Genomic DNA, 9,224 nt, shown 5'->3' with positions numbered 1-9,224 from the left:
TAACCAGAGGTTTATGTACACCGGTATTTAAGATTTATATAAGGAACTCCTATTCTTAACCTGCTGTCCTGAAATTGTGTCCTTCTTCTGCTGTGACTAGTAGGGATGAGTGACCAGTTTTCATAGAATTGATTTGGTAGAGGAATCTGGATCTGATTTGTTCCCAACTTCCCAAGTAAGTATGATGATGTCTGACATCATACATAGACAGCCTTATGATTAAGCTATCCTACTCCATATAGAAAATAGAACAAAGCTGGACTAAAGCATCTCCCACATGCAATTCGTTTAATAGGGTGACTGGATAGTGTACCGATTAAAGACACCATCTTTAACACAGGAGACAGGGTTCAAATCCTTGCTGGAGCCAATCAGTCACCTATTCAGTACGGAGTCTTTGGGCAAACCTCCCTAATGGCTTTTGTCACTTTCGCTTTTGTGCTTGCGTTTTGTGATGCAGGTCACAAAGGCAAGCACACAGAGTTTAAAATAGAAATCATGGGCCCTACTTTAAACAAATGCGTTGTGTTTGCACTGTGATTTTTTGCATCGGAGACAATGTGAATGTTGCTTTTTGCCTGAAATTCTCACTACTCAAACCAAATAACAAAACACAATCACTTAAAATCACATTGCAAAATCGCAAACACAATGTGATTTTGCGATGTGATTTTGGGGTAATTGCGCTTTGCGATTTTGTTTTGGCAGTGTGAAAGAGCCCTAAACCTCCGGTGTGACCTACTGAGCGCACCCTTAGTGGCTGCAGCACTCAAGCACTTTGAGTCTGACAGGAGACAACAATGCTACACAAATATTAACATTAAAGGACCACTATATCAACATTTGTAAAATTCAAAATGCATATTTATAAGTAGTGCATTTCTCCCAGAGTACAATGCACTATAAATTTAATTTCTCTTATGTTGCTGTTGCTTACAGTAAGCAGATCTGACAGGTTTTGGACTAGTCTATCTCTTCATGAAGGATTCTCAGTGTTTCCTTTATTCTTTAGAAAAGCAGTCTAAGGAAAGGATCTCTACAAAGATGTCAGCCGGCCTTCCTACCTGCTTGCATGGCATTTGGCAGTTACACTGAGCAACTGACGTCCAGTGAGTGCTTTTGAAAGTAAAGAAGACCCTGAGAATCACCCACGAGGAGATGGATTAGTCCTAATCCTGTCAGATCTTTAAGAGTTTTACTTTCTACTTTAAGTGACAGTGAGATAGGGAAAAAAAAGTAATCTGTAGATCATTGTATTCCGGAAGAAAGGTATATTTTGTACATATGCATATACCTGCATATCACATTTTTATTTTTTTCACAATAGTGGCCCTTGAATAACATAGTAAGTGCATGTGTGGAATTATCTTTGTTAGGGGATCTCACCCATTGCTGTGCTTGCAGAAGTGTCCCTTAATTTAGGCACAGTTTTAACTCTGTTTCCTCTTTACCTGTCTTTACCACTTCTAATTAATGAAAAAAGGCTATAGTAATTATAGGAACATAAATTTGGCTATAACGCTTTCATCGGTTTACGGTCATTTCTTGCAGCTTCGGATAAAGAAGAAAACGATATTTCCCAGTTGTCATCTGATCTCGGTGCACTGAACATTTTATTGCTGAGAATTTCTGCTTTGTAAAAGTTTGTTACTCGGCTATCAGCACATCTAAGATTTTATTGCTCTTGCATCCTCCTCCCTGGGCCGATGCATAATCACTTGACTTTACGACCCTTTAAATATTAGTGAAATACGTCTGAAAGAAAAGTGCTTCCGTGTTCACATTTCAGATATAAATGAGGAAAAAAAAAAGAGGAGAGAGATATGTGAAAGTCTCATCAGACGGGAAACTTTGTTAAAGTGTTTTCAGCAGAGAAACTGCTTGTTCTATCAGTTTCCATATTCAAGTGTATGGAACAGCAGCATAGAGGAGGACACTATGCGATCATGAAAGCTGCCATTGCTGACCTCATTCTAAATATCCCTAATTGCCAGGCTGCCAAGCTAATCTTTTGGCTTCAGTAGTTCTAATTCTCCCAAATGCAACAGGCATGTAGCTAAGTCAGAGATGGGGCTGTGACTCAGTAACAACCGCTGATCTTTACCTGCAGATCAGGGGTGGGTGAAACTGCCCGCCTCTGCTTTTACAACCTTCACTGAAGTGCGAAACCATAGGCAAAATGATTATATGCATTTATATAGGGCTGACATCTTTTACCACATAGCTGTATATAGTAAAGTGTACTGAATAATTCATGTCACTAACTGACCCTCAAAGGAGCTTACAATTTAATGCGCACTCACCACCTGCCCAAACACCCTAAAATGAACACTTATCAATCCATCTGAAATGTAAACAAGGTTAACTTAAAGAGAACCTGTACTGAGGAAAAATATTTAAAATAAACACACGAGGTAACTTCAAATGAATATTACATAGTTACCTTGCCATCAGTTCCTCTCAGAAGCTCACCATTTTCTTCTGACAATAATCTCTTCCAGTTCTGACAATATTTTGTCAGATCTGAAATATATCAGTTGCTGTCAGTAAAATATCAGTTGCTGTCAGTTATAGCTAAGAGGAAAACTGATGTACCAGTTAATGTCCATGTTTCCCTATGGCTCAAGTAGGCGATGTTACAGTTTAACTGTGTGCTGACCAGAAAGCTGTTATGGGTAATGGCCATTTTTTAAAATGGAGGACGGAGAATTCCCTTGATCACAGTGAACAAACAGGATGCGGGACAGGAGAAAGACACTGAGGAGTAGACTACATGGAAGGTAAGTATGACTTGTGTATGCTTATTTTGACTTTTAATTTTCAGTTCAGGTTTTCTTTAAAGCAGGATTGTCAGCCACAAAATCAAACTCTATTTACCCACTGCTCAGTGTTTATTATGTAGTCTACATCCTGACCCTGCATTGCAAGTATTTAAATATACTCATAAATGTTTCTGATGTAATGAATCTTATCTTAGCCTGGCTCCTTTCTGGTAGATTGCCGGGGAGAGAGGAGCTTGTTATCTCCTCTTCCACATTCTTGCTCCTCACTGACTGGCTGAGGGAACTTCAGCGTGACATGAGGCTGAGAAGGGAAATACATCTCCTTTCCCCTGCAGAAGCTGCTGAAATACGATCTATACTGTGCTTATTTGTTTTTGCAAAGCAAGCTAGCTATGACAGTGCAGTTTCTAGGGAAAAAAAGAGTAAGGGGGGAAATTACATCAGGATTGGCTTTAGTCAGTAAAGATGCAAAATGCAGTGAACAGTTTTCTCTTTATCTACTATATAAAATTCACTGAAATCAAAAGGTAGACTGTACAATACATCTGTTATCGTAAGTAGAACAAATATGTATCTACTTATATATGTATTTTTTTCCTGGGATACTATGACTGTCCCTGCTGCTTTAACTAAAATAAATACCCCACACCCAGATTGTTATAAAAATCAGGACTGTGGAGTCGGTACAAAAATCATCCGACTCCTCAGTTTATGAAACCTCCGACTCCAACTCCAACTCCAGGTACCCAAAATGGCTCTGACGCCTCGACTCAGACTTCTTAGTATAATACTTACCAGGGCTATGGATTTTGTACAAAAATCATCTCCAACTTCGACATTTATGAAACCACCCACTCCAACTCTGACTCCAGGTACCCAAAATTGCTCAGACTCCGACACCTCGACTCCGACTCCAACTCCGACTCCACAGCCCTAATAAAAATTGGCCATGGCCCTTTATTAGGGTTCAAGGGGTATAAATAACCAACTTTATTAATAATAATTGTTCAATAGATAACCATAAACAACAAATTAGAAATGTAAACAGTAGCTTAACTATGCACAGTCTAGTGGCCCCAAAGCATAGATTATCCAACAATCTCAATCAATCTGATTGGCCACCCATAGTGGGAGACACTACCCTCAATAAAGGTGCCAGCGCTAGTCCATGGAACCAAAATTAAATAAAGGTGAGGGGGAGCTTCTTTCCTTGGGTCTCTCAGAGTGCTTTTAGCATGGGAATGAACTCCAGCTATAAAAGATCTGCTGCTCACAGACTGGCCTGCTCCTGGAGAGGTAACACACTGCTTCAGTCAACGCCTCCAATCTCCATGGCTTCCTGCAGCCATGTCACAGTTCCACTAATTACAGTTCATTTGTGCTATTGAGAAACAGTGAGGTGGTGCAGGTGGGGATCCCTCAGGAGGCTCATGCATGCTAATCAGCTGAAGGAGGGAGCACAGACGCAGACCAGGTGCCATAGCAGCTTTGGCACACGCCTCTGCTTATTCTGCATTTGGAGGACAGGCAGAAGAGTAGGCCCACACGGCTACTTAAAGAGGAACTGTTGTGAAAATCTTATCATTTAAAACACATACAAATAAGAAGTATGTTTCTTGCTAAGTAAAATGAGCCATACATTACTTTTCTCCTATGTTGCTGTCACTTACAGTAAGAAGTAGAAATCTGACATTACTGACAGGTTTTGGGCTAGTCCATCTCTCCATATGGGATTCTTAGCATGGCCTTTATTTTTTATAAAGACACTCCCTGAAAAAGATTTATACAAAGATGCTGGCCAGCCACCCTGCTCACCATACACTTTTTTGGCAGTTGGACGCAGAAACTGCCATTCACTAAGCGCATTTTGAAAATAAAGAAATCCATGTGAACCCACATGAGGAGATGGGCTAGTCCAAAACCTGTGGGTTCTGTTCGATTTCTACTACCTACTGTAAGTGACAGCAACATAGGAGAAAAGTAATGTATGGCTCATTTTACTCTGAAGGAAACTTACTTTTTAATTATATATGTTTGCATATATTTTACATTTCAAGATTTTCCCGACAGAGGTTCTTTAAGTCTTATTTCTGTTGGGGGGGCTACCTAATACTGATATCTAGGGGCACTTATGGCTACCTAAGACAAATATCTGTGGATACTCATGGCTACCTGGCTCTGATATATGAAAGCACATGGCTACCAAATTCTGATGCCTGTTGAACACATGGCTGCCTAAAACTGATATCTGTGGGGGGAGTCATGTGCCACTGCACATGCGTTGACTGGCCCCAACTATCCAAAGATATTCCTTATGGGTAGGTTGAGGAGGTAGAGGACGGCGCAGAGGAAGCCCCCAGTATGTATGAATTCTTTTTTTTTTGTGTGTGTGTGTGTGTCATCTCTGGTACACTTTAAATGTGGTTAAATGACATATAAATGTATCCGTGGGCTACATGGTCCATAATATGGAGGGCTCTGGAAGAGAGGGACAGCAAAACCTCCCCCATAGCCCTTGTCCAATCCAAGGACAAGGTGCTCACCTTCAGTACCCAGGAGGAGGGAACTACCTGTGGGTGTAGGCCTGGGGGAGTTCATGGTGGCATCTGGGGGTCCCATTTAACAAAGGAAACCCCAGATGACTGCCCCCCAGGTGAAATGAGTAATAAAGTATACCCCTTTCCAAAAAAAAGTCAAAAGTTAAATAAAAACTATGAAAAAAGTCCATTAATAAACCACCGTCTTAATAAACCATAAATAATTACCTTTAGTTAGTGTTCCCATGCCAATATCCTCTTAAAAAGTCCCATGCCAATATTTTCTCGATATTTTGATTGAAGATCGCCGATGAACAATGATGCACACATCGCTACCTGCCGCCCACACTATGGTAAAGTAAGCCTCGGCAAAGCGATTTCAAAAGTGTCCCTATGACTTCCCATTAGGCCGTTAACAGATCAATGGGAATCATATCTGAGATTCCCAGTGGTCTGTTATGGGACCGATGTGGACCCCAGCGGCACCTTTAACCAGTTCACCCCCAAGGGTTTTTATCCTAACGGACCAGAGCAATTTTCAGTTGTCAGTGCTCCTCCCTTTTATTCCCTAATAACTTTATTACTACTTATCACAAGAAAATGATCTATACCTCGTTTTTTTCGCCACCAATTAGGCTTTCTGTGGATAGTACATTTTGCTAAGAATTTTTTTTATTCTAAATGCGTTTTAATGAGAACAACAGAAAAAAAAGAAAAAAAAGAATTATTTCTCAGTTTTCAACCATTATAGTTTTAAAATGAAACATTCTCCTGTGGATAAAACAAACACGTTTTATTTGCCAAGTTGTCCCGATTATTAAACAGTTTAAATGATGTCCCTATCACAATGTATGGCGACAGTATATTATTTTGAAATATAAGTGTTATTTTTCTGTTGTGTTTCTTTTTTATTCTGGCCATAGTTACAAGCCCCTATGTAATAAATTAAAATTAATTTCCCCCCATAAAATATAAATTAACAAAGTTGAGTCCCTAAGGCAACTATTTATTTATTTTTTTTAGCTGATTTTTTTTTTTACAAGTGTTTTTTTTTTTTTGGGGGGGGGGGGGGAGGGTTGGAAGTGTAATTTTATTAAGATCTGTATGTACTTGAAAATGAATGTATTTTGTAGGTGTAATGTACTTTTTGGCCACAAGATGGCGCTAGTGAACACTCATAGGAAATGTTCACTTTTTTTTTTTTTCCTTCACTTTATTTAATTGTTACATTTCCTGTTATTGTGAATGGACGTAGCCGCTGTTCACGGTCACGTCCATTCACTCCAGGCACTGCGATTGGGTAGAGGACCGTTCGGTCCTCTTCCCCAATCACCCAGCACAGAAGCCCGATGGAAAAAGCGGCGGTAGCGGCGGACACACGGCGGTAGCAGCAGCGGGAACGCGAGACGTATTAAAACGTCATGTTGCTGTTAATAGCGGTAAGCATGACGTTTTAATACGTTAGGATGTCAGTAAATGGTTAAAGATGTTGTGCCGGGGTTTGCTATACTTTAGTATAGCAAGACCCTACCCATGTGACTACTGCCAGCACTCTCCGCCCTTCACCCCGCCTTTCCCCTCCAACATGCATAGCACCTACCCCAAGTGGGCACCCAGAGCACCTTGTCCTGACACCCACCACCCCCTCACATAATCCACACCTCCCTTTTTTAATTTCTATTTTTTAATGCAGATATTAGGTATATATGCCAGGGATCCTTATACAGCAGTATTGCAGCTGTACAGCGACCCCCGGGCAAAAGCATTGCCACTTTGCTCCTGGGTCTCCTGCGGGTCAGTATTTTAAAGCTAAATGTGCTGTAATACTGTAAAAAGTTTGTCAAGCAAAGATGGTCCAATTCGCTGCAAAATCAAGTTCAGAAGGTTCACCTGCTATTCCCTACTGAATTGATTGTTGTACGCTGTGAAGCACTATAGAATTGTCTAGTGCTATATAAATGCTTAAAGAGAACCTGAAATGTGCAATTTTGTAATTAACCACTTCAGGACCGTAGGCTTACACCCCCCTAGTGACCAGGCTATTTTTTACAATTTAGGCCACTGCAGCTTTAAGGCCTCGCTGCAGGGCCATAAAACAAAGCACACAAGTTATTCCCAACCCCCCCCCCTCCCCCTTTCCAGTGGCGTAGCAATAGGGGTTGCAGAGGTAGCGACCACATTAGGGCCCTTGAGCCAGAGGGGCCCCATGGGGCCCTTCCTCAACCAAAGTATTGGCTGTTTATTGGTCCTGTCGTGGTAAGAATCACTTCTATCACTTCTATAGATGCTCTGAATAGTAGTATTCATTAACAAACTGTTTGCCATCCCCTTCTTGCACCTCTAATACTGTGGATGACTTTGGCAGGTTTTTTTGTGCAGTTTCAAGTGTTATGTATAGACTGCTTGGGGGGGCCCAATGTAAAACTCGCACCGGGGCCCCTAGCTCCATAGCTATGCCACTGTCTCCCCCCCCCCCCCCCCTTCTGCTCACCAACAGAGCTTTCTGTTGGTGTGCTCTGATCTCTGCTGGCACATTTGTTTGTTTGTTTTGTTTATTTATTTGTTGTTATTTTTTTTAAAGAAATGTTCCTTTTTTTCATTATTTTTATATCCCTTCTTCCCCCCGTCAGCCGATCGCCTCTGTGCCTCCCGGGTCACCCGGCTGTCCCCAGTAAAGCTCTGCCATAGATTTCAGCATTGTACAGTGTAAATAGATGGCGGTTTCGCCGTCTAACAGTCTCCTAGCGACGATTGCTGCTGGGAGACTGATGACGGAGTGGAGCTCCGTCATTCAAGTGGAGATGCGCACGTATGGGCACATGATCGCCTGCAAAACCCCACCCCAGGACTTCACACCAATTGGGGCTGCCTCCGCATTCACGACAATTGGCGTGGAGCGGTTGGCAAGGAGTTTAAACCATACTACCTGATCCAGGGGTCAAGCCAGATCAGTCAGTACCCATCCCCGCTGCTCCCCGACCCCCTTTAACCCTTTAATGGCTTACTTTTGTTTTCTGGGGTTACAGCTCTGCATACAGAGCTCTGTGCTCTCATCTGAGAAGCACAGAGATCAGAAAGGCGGGCAGTGGGCAGGGAATAGGCAGCAAAGGGCCATTGAGATGAGGGAGATGTGGGCATTTTTCAGGGTGCCTCTCCTCCAAGGGACAACCCTTTCCCTTGAGATTGCTAACAAGCTGTATGTCCGCAATTTTGGGAGGGGTCGCAGTGCAGAGCAGGTGGGGCTGAGAGCAGCGTGGAGGGGACACAGAGGGATGGCAATAAGCAAGGAACATGCCTCTGTGTCTCATATGCCCCCCTGAATACCCCTCCGGTATACTTTAATACTGAAATGAATAATAATACGCTACCTTCAGGTGTCCTACACATGCTAACAACGCCTGCATGAAAAAAAGGGCGCTGTGAAAAAAGGGTCCGGCTGGATAACAAAATGGCGGCGGTGGATAGCGAAATCTGATTACGATAAACATCGTTGTCAAACTTGGTTAACGATAAATAGCTTTGTTAAAACAGACGGGAATTAATAACAAAAAGATATTAATGTTAAAAATCGTTCCGTAACTCACAGTGTAACCCAACCCTACTCTCACACAGAACCCTCCCCCGGTGGTGCCTAACCCTAACCACTCCCCCTGGTGTTGCCTAACCACTCCCCCTGGCGGTGCCTAACCACTCCCTCTGCAGAAACACCCTTTTCCACATAGAAACAATAATATCTTTGATAACATAAAATCTGTACTTACAAACAAAATAATATGACAAAAACTATAACGTTGCAAGCTTCTAAGACGATAACAAACTTTAAAAACTTTAATGTTCTAATGTTGTTAACGATATTTATTTCAACACCCTTTTTTCTGCTTTTTTCGCCGTATTAAGGATAATT

This window comes from Hyperolius riggenbachi, chromosome 5, assembly GCF_040937935.1.
Source record: "Hyperolius riggenbachi isolate aHypRig1 chromosome 5, aHypRig1.pri, whole genome shotgun sequence".
Lineage (NCBI taxonomy): Eukaryota > Metazoa > Chordata > Amphibia > Anura > Hyperoliidae > Hyperolius > Hyperolius riggenbachi.
This window is presented reverse-complemented; position numbering follows the sequence as displayed.